We start from the raw sequence: 16,492 nt of genomic DNA on the forward strand, positions 1-16,492 counted from the left end.
CCCACTAGCTGCCTTGGTCCTCGTAAATCCCTACCCCTGTGAAACTGAGAAAATGAATATTCAATATTTTTTCCATTTGAGTCTCTTGACATTCTATTGATTCACTTTATTTTCCCAACAATTTTCTGACAGGTTTCCCAATGTGGATTCTGTAAATTCTTTGATATGCATCTTGTGATTTGCCTTTGAAAATGAGCGCCAACTTTGGGCCGGGGCTTAGAACTCAGGAGCCCCAAGCCCTTCATACCCGGGGAGCCAGCATCTTGGTAGAATTTTGCTGAATTACCATGTGATCCTGAGATCTGGGACAAAGTGGAACAGCAGAATGGGAGGGAGGTTCAAGAGGGCATGAAACCAAAGTTATGTTTGTGAATCGTGTTATGCTCCGGGAGATTTCGGGGGTAAAGAGAAGTGAGTGGACCTAAAGATTGTGCTGGGAGGAGGGAGGGAAAGAAAGCAAATCACTTAGATGTGAAAAAAACAGACAAAGAGATGAATAGGCAAGGCAAGCAAGAAGCACCCATCCCAAAAACTAGAATGCGGAGGGGAATGGCAATAACCCACAGAGGAGAAAGGCTGTAGGATCAGGTGAGTCTCTTTCAGTGCAAGACCTAAGAGTCCGTTGATACAGCCATTCTAGAGAGTGCCATCAGACCCATGTATGTGACACAGGCTCTTTCTTCCCATTCTAACGGGATCCTCTATCAGAAGAGAAATCTCGCCTTTGCTAAAACTGAGTTTTGACCCATGTGTTTCAGAGGAAGGAAGTGGCATGCGGATCCTTTCCTGACCTCCTCCTAGACATCTGTGTTCTTTTCTCTATCACACGTAGTGTGAGCATCTTGTAGGAGCTTAAATTCCACGACTCCCTTATTTTTGTATTCCCTAGTGCCTACCTCCAGGCATATAGTGCATTGTCAAGGATGTCTATAGACAAAGTGAATGAATGAACACGTACATGGTCTATAATGTGGAAAATGCCCGTCTGGTCTATCACCCACGCAGGTTCCCTTCCCTTCAGTTATGAGCAACTATGTTAAGCATCTGCCTGTCTCTCTCTATATATAACTGACCTGAGAGACTAGCCTGGAGATAGGCAGGTAGATAATAGGTATAGAGATAGATACAGATATACACATATTTCAAATACTCTTTGATATCACTTTTAAACCAAAGATGTTTTTAAACAATGTCTTTGGGTTTGTACCTTGGAGGTGGAGAGATTCTTCTCACTTCTCTCTTAACACTTTTGGCAGCCGAGACCTTGACTTCTCCACACTGAGGTTCCTGGTTAAATTAACTGGCCTATTCAATCAAAAAATAGATTAAGCTGGCTGTTTTGACTGTGTGAGTATTGACTTGGGCAAACTGGCTGGCAGTTTAAACAGAATGACTGACACACACACCCCCACCCCACCCCGCCCCGCCACTGGCTTCTCCTTGCTGATGGTTACCTAAAGCCACACATGGAACGTCTAGAGCCCAATGCAATAGTATTGGTGCACCTTTAGTTTTCTTTACTTTTCTTGGGGAAAAACTTCCTCTCCAAAGGTGACATCAATTTTGAGGTTAACACAAAATTTTTCTGATTTGTTTTCATGGGGTGGGAATGGTGTTTTACAAAATAAATATGAACACTTCAATGGCACGTTCTGCTTTAAGCTTTGGGTAATAGCTTATAGTTTACACAGACTCCTTCTGGGACACAGTCGGCCCTCAGTTACTGTGTGTGCATTTGTGCCTCCACTCCCCTCCACTAATACCAATCATAGGTTTTAAGGTGGACAGCGTCCTCTTAATTCACCAGCAAATCCTTGTGTACAATAACTGATCTAGGAGGGATTGTTATATATAGTAATAGCTGCTGAAATTTATTCAGATTTTAAATTCACAGTGATCAGCATACTATGATCTAAGGGCCATATCTGGCCCATTACCTGTTCTTATAAATAAAGTTTTATTGGAACAGGGCCACACTCATTCATTGACACATGGCCTGTGGCTGCTTCTAGGCTACACTAGCAGATTGAAGCAGTTGTGACAGAGACCTGACAATCCACCAAGACTAAACTAGTTTCCATCTGGCCTTTTACAGATAAAAGTTCATCGACTCCTGATTTGTGAGGTGCTGTGCATTGTGGGCACATGTCGTGGGGCACCCCTTCCGGGATTTCACAATCATCCTAAGTGATGTGTACTGTGCTTAGCCCCATTTTACAGATAAGGACACTAAGGCACAAAGGGACTCAGTCAGGGAGTGATGAGCAAGAGGCAGAACCCAGCGAGGTAGGACTCAAATGTCCATGTGTTTCACCACTGCCCTCGCGGCCTCCCGCCCGGGGAGGGAAGAGATAGCCTTGACTTTGGCGGCAGGAAGCATTCAGTCACTCGCTGGAAATGGACGTCAGGGTGCCCCTCTCCCCCTCTAACTCATCCCAAGCAGGGCCTCCGATTCCATGGTGGGAGAGGCACAGCTGGGAGTGATTGAAAGCACTGTTGCTGGGCAGGCGGGGCAGAGAGAGGGGGCCTGTGTACCTCTCAGGTCCTCAGCTGACAGCCTGGCATCTAGAAGACAGTGAGCAGAACCCCCCCGACTTACAGCTCTCCACATCCCAAGTGGGCGTCCATGGAGATTAATTTTGTGCCAAAGTGTGAGCTCTCAGACAGCCTGGGAGCCCAGCAAGGTATGTCAGCAGTCACCTGAGAGTTCTGCAAACACGAGGGAAGGGTGCTTGGTGGCAGCGTCCCAGGACCCTCTGTGCGGGCCAAGCCCTCCATCTCCCGCAGAGAAGGTGGGTGCTCCTTCCCGACTGGATGGAAAACTTCCCCTCCTTCCAAAACGGGTGAACCCCCCCCTCCCCGGCTGCGGAGGCTCCGATGAGGTGCAGGGGAATTTCACCTAAAGTCAGAAAGAGAGGGGACAAGGAGGTTAACAGACAAACAGCTGTAATGTGAGTAGACTTCCTTCATTTAAAATTTTTCTAAAAACCCCTCTGCTAATGACTTGGTGATTTTCACAGTAGTAACTGTGCTGACTTAAAAAATCTGTGGGAGGTCAACAATTTTCCCTCTGCCTGTCACTGTGCTGATTGTGGTTCAGATGTGCCTTAATTACAGTACCTACAGGTGGAGTATTATACAGTGTTTACATTAATCAGAATAGATTTACTGAGGGAAATAAAACCGCCGGCTTCCTTAGGGTTGTACTCTCATCAGGCAGTAAGGGGGCCGGTGGGCCTCTGGGTTAACACAGGGGGCTTGGAGCCGAGACCCCACCTCCCAGCAGCCAGGAGGCCCGGAGAACCTCCATCCTAAGCTGGAGTGCCTTGCTGAACTAAAGAACCAAAGGAAAGTCCCAAAATTGGATTCAGGATTTTTTAGATCGGAGGAGAAAGTGTGTTTTGTGTGTGTGTGTGTGTGTGTGTGTATGTGTGCGTGAGTGCACACACACGTGGGAAAAGAGATGGTGCAGTTGTTTAAAGAACCAAATTTCCATTGCCTGTGGCCGTAGGGAGCAGGAGGAACCCAGGTAACCTAAGGGAACCCCTTGGTCTACCAAGTGTTGCTTTTATACACGAGGAGGAGGAGGACAGACCCTCTGCCTCGAAGTGAAGAAGATACACACAGTCGTCCAGTTTGGGCTTGGAAGAGGGCTGCGTTTTGTTGTCTGTTATTGGGGGTTGTCCTATTTTATGTCATCTTTTGCATTTTACATAAGGGTTTACCGTAAATTTGATTAGAAGCAAGGCCAGCAGCCTCCACTGAGGAGGAGGGAACTCAGGCTATTGGCTGAGTTTCCAGCCCTTCGCTTACTCTCCGTCCTTCCCATTCCTCATCCACAACATGGGCTGAATCGTAGCACCTGCCTCACAAGGTTGCTGTGGGGGCTTGTTGAGATAATACGCAGAGAGTGCTCATAGCAGTGCCCTGCATGTAGTAGGTGCTCAATTAAAGCTCTCTCTTATTATCAGAAGTCATTGCAAACGTGGACTTGTAGAGTCGACGAAACTTAGTTTCTAGTCCTGTCTCTACTAGGTAGTAGCTGTGACATTATCTAAGTTGCTAAACTTCTCCCAACCTCAGCCTTTACTCACTTATAACAGGAGGGGGTACAATACTTTTCAAGGAGGATTTCTGAAGGCAGCCTACCCAAACTTGTTGCCAGTAATAACTAGAGTAGAGATAACTACTAGCAGCAAATGTGGGTGTCCTCTAATCTTACGAAGAGACATGGTCCTAAGTGCCTGGTCAAGTTTTTAAAGTCCTTCCTTTCTTCTCCCAGAGGTACTAAATTCTTTACTCATTACACAGTTAACGTTATTCCCAGTGGGTCATGCCTGGGTTCCTGGTTAAATCTAGACTTGTCTAATGGAGTCCCAGAGGCACACCCTCCATCTGCAAAAAAAGAAGTTTGCAAAACCGTAGCACGTACTTGAGAGGGAAAGCCCCGAGGATGTTCTGAAGATGACGTTGAGCCACAGGAAAACATTTCAGTGGCAATAATCCATGTAGCATTTCTGCATATCCGGGCATGGTCCCTGAATTGGCCCCATTCAAGAAATGGATGAAGTACTTGAGGGTTTTCGATTTTCCAAAGAACTGACCCATCCATCTTTGGGAATCACAGCTCTGTCACTACTGTGATCAGGAGTCAGGACTCCTCTGTGTGGAGCCAGACCCAGCAGGCAGGGAAGGCTCGAGACTGCAGGTTGAAGGCAGAGTGAGGCCCCCCAGCAGCTCCAGGATCCAAGGTCCATCTCAGCCTCCCTGAATGGGCTCTCTGCAGAAGCAATTGTAAGTTAAAAAAAAAAAAAAAAAGCCCGAAGAGGAAGGGAGGGAGAGACGGAGGGAGAACCTCGCTCTTCTCTCCCCACCTGGCCTCATTTAGTCTTCTTTTACGTGCCTTAGAGAAACGCAAGCTCCAAGCGTGAAACGAGAGTTCCCAGACCGAAGAGGATTTTGCCATCTTTTGCCAGACCACTTCTTCTTTGGGGCTGTGCTCACTTCCAGCTCTCCCCGCCAACCGTAATAAGCATGTGTGGCGCTCACAGAGCTCCGTCGTTCCGCTGAGTATTTGGATCGAACTGTAAAAGGTCCACATCCTTCAAACTGTTACTCCTCTCTGCTGTGGCCCAGTAAGAGCCCCTCTGGGAGCAGTTGCTCAGGTAGGGACTGGGCTGGGCTGGGAAGATGCCTCTTGGACACAGACCCCTGTCTCACCTACAGCCCTTTCTGCGTTTGCAATTACATGGTTTCATTTCAGGGCTGGCAGCTAAAGCTGACCTTTCTTTGCATTACAACTAGTTTCATTAACACCTTTTTTTCTTTTTCCTTCCTCAGTGTGAGCTATTGTCATTTGGTTTGGGTTAGCCAGATTGCTTGGGGAGGGGGGCGCCAGGCCAGGGCACAGGGCACTTCTCAAAGACTCAGATACCATTCCTGCTTCTGCTCGCCAGCTGGGACTTAAAAAACATCAACAGAGTGAGTGGATCACTGGTTTTCAGACATCTAGTGTTTTAGAACCAAAATGGATCTGAGGGATTATAAAGAATTAAGCCCTTAGTTCAAAAATAAGGGAAGGGGAGCGCTCAGAGGCAACACTGGGCATGGCTAAGCTAACTTCCCACTCAGCCTTCCAAAATAAAGCGGCTTGCCTGGCTGCCCCGAGGGTTTTCACGATCCCCAATCACTGTATTGCCAGGAATCTGGAGCACAGCCTCAAGATACATCACTAATTTAAAATCTATGATAAATATTAGAACTTTTTTTTTTTTTTTTAAAGATTTATTTTAGAGAGAGAGAGAGAGAGACAGGAGGGAGGGGCCGAGGGAGACGTTTCAACTAGACTCCACATTGAGCACATAGCCCAACACAGGGCTCCACCTCAGAACACTGAGATCACGACCTGAGCTGAAACCACGAGTTAAGACACTTAACCAACTGAGCCAGCCAGGTGCCCCAGATCCTACATTTTCTATGAATGGGGTTGAGTGAATGATCTCCAGCATTAAACCTCTTGGAGTTTTAATTTCTTCATCTGTAAAATCAGAATGGATAACACTTCCCAAGATGATGATAAAGATGATATGAAACAATGCCATCAAGCCCTCTTCATTCTAGAGATTACCTGGATCATGACCTTTTCCTTCATTTCTCTGCTTCCATAATCACCTTTTCTACTCCCAATATTAGAACATTTTAAGAGGCTCTGTGTAGCCTTCTAGTTCAGACAAACAGTACTCTGTCCACAATCATGGCTTTAGAGCTATTGTTTTAACAGAAATGCAGAGAGAGGAATACAGTTGACCTTTGAACAATGTGGGGGTAGGGGCACTGACCCCCTGCATGATGGAAAATCTGCGTTTAACTTTTGATTCCCCCCCCCAAACTTAACTACTAATAAACTACTTTTAACCGGAAACCTTACGGATAACATAGACAGCCAATTAAACCATATGCTGTATGTTACGGGTATTATATACTGTGTTCTTAAGGCGAACGAGCGAAAAGAAAACATGACTAAGAAAATCATAAGGAAAAGAAAATACATTTCAGTCCTGTGCTGGGAAACATCCCCACATAAGTGGACCTGTACGCTTCAAGCCCACGTTGTCTAAGGGTCAACTGTAATTAGCGTACTATTTGCTTCCCTGTAAGTGGGTGCTTCCGTCTTTGCAAGCACTTGGTAGGACAGAGTCTTCGAGCTCATCGTGAACAAAGGTCAGAGATAAATAGCCGGACTCTCCGGCAAGAAAACATTGGCCTTGTCAAGATTCACTTGGGCAGGAAACTTCACAAATTATAAACTAGTGGCATTTCCAAATGAGTGGCATTTTTTTACATTATGGTCCTTTGAGTCATGCACAGTCTCTATGAAAGGATTATATAAGGGACTGGTTTTATTACATGAGCTCACTTGGGATCTACACCCGCAGTCGGCTATTCTGGGAGAGGAAAGGGTGGTGTAGTTGACGAAGAAGATGGTAACTGACTTTCTAGACCTGATTTCTGACTCTGGTTCTGCCTCTAACCAGCTTGTGGAACTGGGCATATTACTTTGTTTCTTTTGATCTAAGTTTACTGTCTAAAGACTTGCACTAAAGGGCCTCTCATCAGCTGCCAGATTTAGGAAAAACAAAAGTGAAACACACAGGCATCTAGATACATTTCAATATCAGATATTTTTTCATAGAAGTATGTCCTGAGAAATATTTGGGATATTCTTCTACTCTTCTCAAACTCTTCATTGTTTTTCTGTAATTCAAATTGAGCTGGGTATTGTGTTATTTTATCTGGCAGCCCCAGTCTCTAAAATCCTTGCGATCTTAAATTTGAATTCTGTAATGAATGTATCTGACTTGTATTTGTTTCTAAAAGAGTGTGAGTGATCCTGAGGGAGGGAGGGAGGGAGAGAGGGAAGCAAGGAGAGGAGGAGGATGGGGGGCAGGGGGGAGAGGGGGAGACAGAGAGACAATTCCCTGAGAATACCAGCAGATTTTCAGTCCACAAAAGGACAGTTGACAGCATCTAGAGGAACGCTGTGTTATAGAACTCTCATTTCCAGAGGCAGCCCCCTGAGAAAACAGCAGCCTTTCCTAATGGCCCTGAGACTAGATCCCTTGAAGGCCCAGGGAGCTTGGTCCCTCTGCCCCCCCCTGCAGCTGTCTCATGCATGGGCAGTGTTGTGCTGGGGATTGGGGTGAAGAAAAATCAACTCTAGTCCTTTCAGAGCACAGAGGCAATTGGACTGAATCCTCGCCCAGTGCTACCATGCCACTACGCACCGAGAACCAGAGAATTCCCCCTACAGGGGCCCGAGCAAATCATCCTTTAGTGGAAGCCAAGGATGATTCTGGGCCTCCTCTTTTTCCCTGTATGAAGTGGAGATGGCGCCCAGCAGTACCTCCGTGGGTATGGGGAAGGGTGCAGGGACGGGTATAGAGCAAGGCAGAGGCAAGGGAGGGAGATGCTGGAAGTCAGTGTTCCAGGATGGAAATTGTAGTTAGCAAAAGGCCTGGTAGCAGGAGGTGGGATGAAAATAAGAAGCTTTCCAACAAAGCCTTAAAAAATAATTGCAGATAACGCTTTATCCTGTGTTACGGTGTAAGGTCCCTCCCTTAAGAATAATGACCACCTCTCTGGACCATTTAGTCTGGGTCTTTTGTAATTTATCAGAGATGAGTTTCCTGGAGTCTGGGATCCCATTCAAGGCAGTGTAGAAACATGCACAAGTGTGTTGATTACATTTCCACAGTCCTAGCATTCCGCCCTTGAGAGGAGCCGTCCCTCTGCTGATTTCTGGAATGGATGGGCAAACAGAGCCCCAGTGTCTCCAAAAGCACTTCAGCAACCCCCACTCACACACCCACACACCCATGCAGACACACAACCGCCCGGCTTCTCTGAAATTCTACCTGCACCCAGAAGTGCTCCGAGCCAGAGCCCGGGTGTGAACACAATACAGTTAGGACACCATGTTTTATAGACAGAAAGAAAGGAGGAAAAACAACTCTTTGCTTTGGATGCAAATAAACTCAGCTTCACCTTTAATGCCGAAAGCCTGCACCCTTGGCAAGATGTCTGGAGACTTTTTCCAAAGTATTAATCTTCCTCGGCTTACATGTTAAATAGATCTTTGGAAACTGTTTCTCTAGCACTGCTTTTTCTCTCCAGTACAGTCTCCCTCTCTCTTCCCTTTTTAGTACAGTCAGAACTCCCCAGCAGCAGGAAGCCCCAGGGGACCAAGGTCAGGAAAGCAACTCCGGCTGGATTTCAGAGCCTCCCCCTCTGCGGACGACGGTTTGGGCAGCCGGGCCCGCCGGCAGATGGCGCTGTGCCGCACGTTATGACCCCTCGTGTGCGAGCCCGGAGCCCCACGGCTCCAAGTTTCTAGTGCCATTCCTGGACCGAAACAAATGTTTGTGGAATTAAGTAGTGACTTCCTTTAGTCTGTGCCGCTCTTACTAGCCGTGTTTTCAGGCTCTAGATGTTAACATATGCCATATATTGGCTTTTGGGGTGAAATCGGGGGTTTCCAAGCACATTCTAACCCATCCTAATCTGCTCAGGTCAGCGAGCGAAAGTCTGCATTTTCTGATAAAAACAACCCATAAAACTTCCATATTAAGAGCTAGAATGGTTTGGAAGACAAAGAAATGCTGAAAAATGTAAGTAACCAGAGTGCCTCAGATTCTTATTTCTAAATAAACAAGAGAGGGAGGGAATTTCTTTCACCAGTCTCAGAAATAAAAAAGCACCACAGTGAGCAGGAAAGCAGCTCAGGTCTTGGGTGGAAAGAGTCTGTGGCTACTGGGGGGTGCTAGGTAGGGGGTTGGGTTATATCACTGCTGAAGACACTTGAGTGCAACAATCACAGGTATTTCACTGTGGACAAAATTTAGGAGATGTGCTGGAGACCCAAGGCTGTTGGTCTCAAAGGCACAGCCAGAGGCCATGGGTTTCCAGGACAAAGTTAACAACCTTGGATTAGAGTGGAATGAATCGCCAGGGCGTTTGCTCCCCCATGCCAAGTGGCCCCATTAGTTAGGGCTCAGTATGTATTTCACATCGCCACAAAATCCATCTTCTTAAAGTAAACAAGGCAAGCCTGTGTGCATCTCCAGCAAGACATATGAAGCTTTGTTTGGGATAATGGATTTGACATGAGTAAAAGCAGTGGGGATTAGATGGGCCCAGCAAGGATAAATATGACTAATTGTCATCTCCCTGCATCAGAATAAACAGGGCCAGCACTGCAGGCTAGGAGGACATGTTGGAGGAAGGGGGTTGGGGGAGACTGTAATTGATCGGTAACTGATTGATAAAGCAGGGATGGAATGCAGTACTGAGAAGGTTTCCTCTTGCCTGTGGATGTGAACTTTGCTGTTTTCCAATTTCCGAGCATTTTACTACTCAGGTGGTACTGTGTCCGGCAGAGTGCGCCTGCAGCCATCTGCCCTGGGCACGATTACTTTTGACTTCTCTTTCTTAATGTTGATTAAACTTTGGAAATTGGCAGGACATCCTGGTCATCTTTGACACAAAATGGACAGGCTTTCCAATCTTCTCTTGGACTTTTTAAAAAGTTTTCAGCCAGTGGCCCAGTCATTTCTCTTTATTTCCTTTAGAGATAATGTTTAACTTTCTTAAGCCACTTTATGGTTTTATTTTGTTGATAAATCAAGAGCTATGGCTGTGTGGATTTATTTTTCTTGGATAATTTATAAATATATCCAGTACTGAAATACATCCCTTTAAAGTAAGAACTGTTCCCAGACTTTGAAACTTAATCATTCAAAACAATAAATATGTTTAAGGTGATCGAATAATATGACAAGGTAAATTCATTTACTAACAACATATGGCTTTTAACATTTGATGCTGGGTCTTTTTTCAGCCTGTTTTCATTTTTAAAGCTGAAGTTCAAAGGCATTTTTCTAGCCAAATGTCATTTATTATGTTGACGTATGCTGTTTATCCCGTGAATATTGTCAATGGAGTGATATGAAACTGTAGTTTTGTGACTAATAGCAATATTTAAGGCTTACCAAATATTACAAACATTGCAGATTCTATCCATAATATCCAGAAGCTGATTTTGGATCCGATTTAGAGCTGTGTTTCAAACAGAGCCACATTAAATTTAAAATTAGTCAAGGATTACAGTTTGCTATGAAGAATGTCTCCACCTCCAATATGAGTGAATGTCATCAAAGTGAAAGGGAAAAAAAAGGAAAGACAAGAAAAGATGTGATTGTTTTGACACGAGTGAGAGAAGCTTAGTGTCGCTTCATTTTTAACCTCATTTCAAATTATCTTTTAACCACCCTGATATTTCTGCATAGAGATAATCACATCTCATCAGCCTTCTCAAAACCCGGCAGCTCCATACCCAGGGCTAATGCTTGTTAAATCATATTGCTAAACGAATGGCTACAGCTTCTGCAGCAGACAGATGGAAATCAGCTTCGCTGGACGGCCTCTCCACACCCCCTGCCCCCCCACCCCCATCATTCAATGTTGTTTTGTTTCCCTGGGTAATTTTAATCTTACATAAGGTGTGTGGATGTTTTTTTCCTAGAAAGGCAGGACAGGAATTCAAAAAAATGTAAAAGCAGATCTGCCCTATAGGTGATGAAGAGAGACCTGTTGAAATGGTCCTGAGAAAATAAACACTCGGATTCACAGGCACACAGAATAGAAGAAAATCATTCTCAAGGAAGGCAGGGAACCCTAGGACTTCCAGAGAAGAAAAAAGATCCCCTGGTTTTAAACAGACACCATCAATTACTCCTCACATGGGTCCAGAATTCGCCTATCACTGAGGTTTAACAAACCCATCAAGAAAACTGGGCTTATTTATTTTGGTAGTTTTGCATCTGTGAATAGAATGGCAAAAGGCCGCTGCCTCCCATTTGAAAAACTTAGTGTGAAACCAGCTACCTTAACTCCACTTCCTCTCACTTTGTCATTTAATTTGTAAGGTTTCCAAATCAGAGTGACTATCCTCTATTAGTCCCCCTGGTGACAAAGGGCAGGGCGTTGTTGTATCTGAGTTAATAAAGCAGAAATCCAAGCCTAATTACTGGTGAGATAAACCAGGCTAGCAGGGTCTGGAGCTATCTTCACCCAGACGTTTTGGAGTGAGACCCTGGGCACTGAGAACACACAGAGACCAAGCCAGTTGGAGCACATTTGTTTTCATAGAGCAATGCTGATAAATTTCAGTGACTGCCTTCGTTAGGGGGATCGTGTGGTCAGTGTGCATCTATAGGGGGAAGCAAGTGTGTATTCATTAATCAAAAGAGATAATGGGGGACAAAGGTGCTTCATAACTGCAAGGAGCAAAACAAATAGAGAGTGGCATTTTTGTCCCAAGGACATGTATGTATATTTAAAGATAGTCTACATAAGCAGGCACTAAACAACTCATGGGGCGTGGGAGGGGGTGAGAGTGTGAGAGATGGAGAGGGAGATACTGAGAACGCCTCTCTGATGACAGCGGTGACACCATGGAAAGAATCCCTCAATATAGGTAGATTACAGATACAGTGTAACATACAGAATCATACTGTATGTGATATAATGACTCAACTTCTATAGAATAGAATCTGATTGAAAGTCTGATTTATTGATTATTCAGAGACTCACACTGTGTTGTTATAGGCCCCTCTCCTGCATATGACTGGACCATATTTATGCAAATTGCATAGGCAAATCTCCAGTGTACTTTTTCCTGTGTATTATGCAAGACTCCAACACTGTTGTCCTTACTACCAGCCTTCCCGCTGCCCCCCCCAAAGTAAACAAACAAAAAATGCCCACCTGTATGGTGAAAATCACCAATATTTAAGAGATGTTCAGAAAAAGAGAGAGAGAGAGAGAGAGAGAAAATAATAATAATAATAACCTAGTCCCTGGCTTCTGATTCGGATGGTTACAATTATCTGTGGATACTGTAGCGAGATCTGAGAAAGTGTGTTTGGAGAGTGAATCTATTAATGCAGCTTTGTCCAACAAATATTAAAATTGCAAAGTAATTTGCCCATTTGACAATGGCTAATGAACTTAAGTATGCAGAATGAACTTTAATAATTGAGGAAATTGTGCAATTACACTGAAAGCAGCTGAAAATTACAAATAAAATTAACTCTCTAGTTTAGCAAGAATATTACTGCTTCTATTACCAGCCACTTTATGTGGGTATCAAGAAAGTCTGGAAAGTTTCAAGTGACTGTACATTTATTGTGATGATTACTCATTTTTTTAAACAGAAATGAGCCCTAATAATTCTTTTCCCCAATATGTTTCTGGATTACAATGTGGTTGGAATTACACAAAATGTCTCACTGGCAGGGTATGTTTTAATTTTGATTTCAGGTTTATGATCCTATCTGCGTCTATTTTCAATTTAAGTGGATTACATTCAGCAAAAATCCTTTTACTACCCCGGCTTGGCTGTCTCATACTATTAGGCTGTATATGTTCGGCTTCTACAAATCTGTTAATACATAAAACCATCAGAAGCTTCTTATGTTCGAACCAGGTTAGACCGAAGACATCAGATTAATATTTGATAATATAGAAGGGCCCTTAATCAGACTTGCTTATTTTGTGACAGAATGTTTCTGTAATTATCATAATTGTTGTGCTAAATATGTTTGTCTTTGTATCTGGCTTTGGGCATAATCTTCTCTCTTGAAAGCCACTCAATGTGGGACTTGAGATTCCTGCACAAAACCCAATTAATATTAAGATGACAAGCCCCGATGAGCTCCAAAGAGGGAACAGCTAAACAGACTCTAACATTCTTAAGTACAGATACTTGAGTGATCAAGTACATCTAAGGCAGACACACAATTCAATAATCCCTTTCTCAAGAAAGTCAAGAGGCCTGAGAGATACGAAGGAAATCAAAGGAACACATCAGAAAGAAAATGAAGGGTCTGGTCCTGTAGCGTCTCTATTAAAATGCAAAAGTTATGGATTTTTTCGGGGTGATGGGAACCTTTTCTGTTTTTATTGATTTCTTTTTATAGCTTGATGATTTCTCTAAGATTATCTTAAAAGCTTAAAGAAAAAAGGGGCCTCATCAAAAGGTATCTGGCATACAGGAACATATACAGTTTTGGTTAACATGATGAGGGAGGGCGCCGGAAGTCCGGGGAGAAAGGGATCCTGCTCGTGCATCAGCCCCCGGGGAAGGTCTGCAGCCTCCACGGTAAAATGGAAATGTCATTGCCACATTCCAGGGCCTGTGGCCAACCCACCCTGCCCGCCCCTGGGCCAGTAAGGAGAGGTGAATGACAGGCTGGGCATACCTGGGCGCTCCCCCCAGAAACAGAGTTCTAACGTGCTCCATTAACAAACGTATTTCCGTTGGCGTTGTATAAAGCGGTCGCCTTCGCCCCCTGACCCCCCATTTCCTAGCCTCGCGGGTGACTCCTTGGATTTACAGCTATATTCACTGTCCAGAGGTGACATCCTAACCCATTGATTTGCAATCAGAAATTGGTTTCCTGTCACTTTAAAAGTGAGGCACTAAGGGGCAGTAAAAACAAGGCAGTTGGAGCTAAATGGAGCTATAGTTCAGGCTCTGGGCCATTACACACTACCTTTCCAATGTATTTATTACATTAAGAAACCTCTGCAGTGCACTTTAAATGGCCGGCGACACCCTCTTAGATGACTTATTGCTCTGTGAAATCAGATTTGTAGAAACTCTTTCTCATGTGCCAAAACAAAACAAAATCTGGTACACCCGTGTCCGTGCCCAGGAACGTTCCAGGACCTGTCCACGAGGTCTCCGCACACTGCTGTGCCCGGCGCACGGGCAGCCCACAGTCTCCATTGCCGGGCACAGAGCCTCACCGGAGCTCACTCAGCTCGGGCACCACAAAAAGTGAAACCAACCAGTGTGACACCCTGGCTACTTGCCCGATAAATCCGGGGGAGCCTCTGAGGCCACCTGCCCCATGTGGGGGTCTTGTCCCAAGGGGAGAAGGGCCAGTGGTACATGTACTCCTACCGCCCCCACACGTGACACCCCGACAGGTCTTTTCAGATGCTTGTCTTTACAGTCACCAGCAAGGACCAGGGATAACTCCTGTCCAAGCTACCCAGTGTGGGGTAGCAGTCCATCTCCCCGGTGCAGCCTTCCATTTCCCGAGATGCAAGTGGCGGAGAATTACGGTGCAGATGTGCTCGGAGATGCCTCCTGTAAAGCCAGACACACAGATCCCTTCCAGATTCAGCTCCTGGCTGGGCCCAGAGCCTCCATTTCCTTTCTCTGCTTGTCACAACAAGGCAGGATTTCTCGGGAGAGAGAGAGAGAGACAGACCCTCACCTGGGAGGCACGGAGGCTCAGCGCACCGTGACATCAAAATAGACTCTTCGCCGCACGAGCACGGACGAGCCTGCTCGCGGAGCGAATTGCCCCCAAATTGTGAGATATTTGGAACAAAGTGTGTCCCTGTTGCCTTCTGGGGTTCCTACTAATTAATATTCAAAAGACTCGAAGAGAAAAAATGGATACCTAAATCATACATATGTATATGCCTTTTAAGCTTTATTATAAAGGCAAAATAACCCCTTACTTGGTTAAAATCCAACTTGAGTCAACATACAAAGGTAACTGCACTGTAGTACTAGACATATCTGATTATGTAGGCAAGTTCCTGCACCACCAGAATCTCTCAATAGTAATTATTATGCCAAGCACCCTGTTGGCACAATTACACTAAAGCTCTAATTAGTAGCAGTAAGATTAGAACCCCTACATGTTAAATCTGTAGAAGCAACGCTGAGTGAAGGATTTAAAACAGTTTCAAAACATTGTATTGTCTTTATTACAGTCTTTATACTTCAGTAAAGAAGGGTTTTCTATAAAATGCACTTAAAATAATCTGGTCCTGTCACTAAAAATAGGAAAGATAAGGTAATTGCAGTCAAACCTAGCGAGTCGACTTGCTACCTAGGTGCATTAAATCGAAAATGACAAATCTCGTGAACTCCAGTGGGAGAGACATACTTCCTCCCTGCTGGACGCATTGGTATTTTTCCAACCATCAGCCAGGGGAACATGCAGGGGCCATACTTGTCATGGGCGGTTTTCTCATTACCTCCGAGAAGCCGGGAGGCGGGCGACGTGCATCGGGAGCGGATCTTCCTCGCCCATCTCATTGCGGCATCAGGAGATTTACCTGTTTCCTTAGAGACTGTGACATCCACTTTGAACACAGCACAGGGCTCCTCCCCTCCGACTGAGACAGCACCAGGAGCTTTAGCTACCCGCTGGGTGCAAAGCTGGACATCTGGGTCCTGAGCTGAGGTCTCCAGGGGGAAGGGAAACCACCCCCCCCACCATCCCAGGACGGAGGTCCCCCCAACCCTGGGCAAGCTGAGAACCGGCTGGGGGTCTGCAGCACACAGCGGAGGGTTTGGGGAAAGCAAAAACAGCCAGGGCTCCTTAGAGTCCCAGCTCAAGAGGGAGAAGGAATGCGTACGCGGATTGCCAACAGGCCAGGTGTATGTATTTGGACTGGGAATCTTGCGATGGGATTTTCCCATGAAACGGAGTCGTCACGACTGTGTAAAAGGTTTTAAGGGAGCAAACCTAGAAGCTCAGTGGGAGGGGAAAACAAGCCATTTCTTCTGCCTCATAGTTTCCCACCCCCTGGCCACCCCCTCCCATGCCCCCACCACCACCACCACCACCACTTTCCAGTAATAATTAGGTTTGGAGGCTCAGCAAACCCTGAGAGTTGCCAGATCAAGGCAGGTAGAGGCTGCTGGGGGCCCTGCCTTATCGTCCACTGTCTCACCCGCCCACCCAGCCCCAGCCATGGGCAAAAATACCTGGTCCTGGTCAGCCTGGCAACAACCCCCCCTCCGCCACCAGGTATAACAGGAGTCCTGAGCACATAGGAGGTGCGCTGGAGGCCCCAGGAGCTGTTGGGTGTTAAAGAATGCATCCACCTGGGGCGCCTGGGT

The sequence above is a fragment of the Lutra lutra genome, chromosome 17, assembly GCF_902655055.1.
Source record: "Lutra lutra chromosome 17, mLutLut1.2, whole genome shotgun sequence".
Taxonomy (NCBI): Eukaryota; Metazoa; Chordata; class Mammalia; order Carnivora; family Mustelidae; genus Lutra; species Lutra lutra.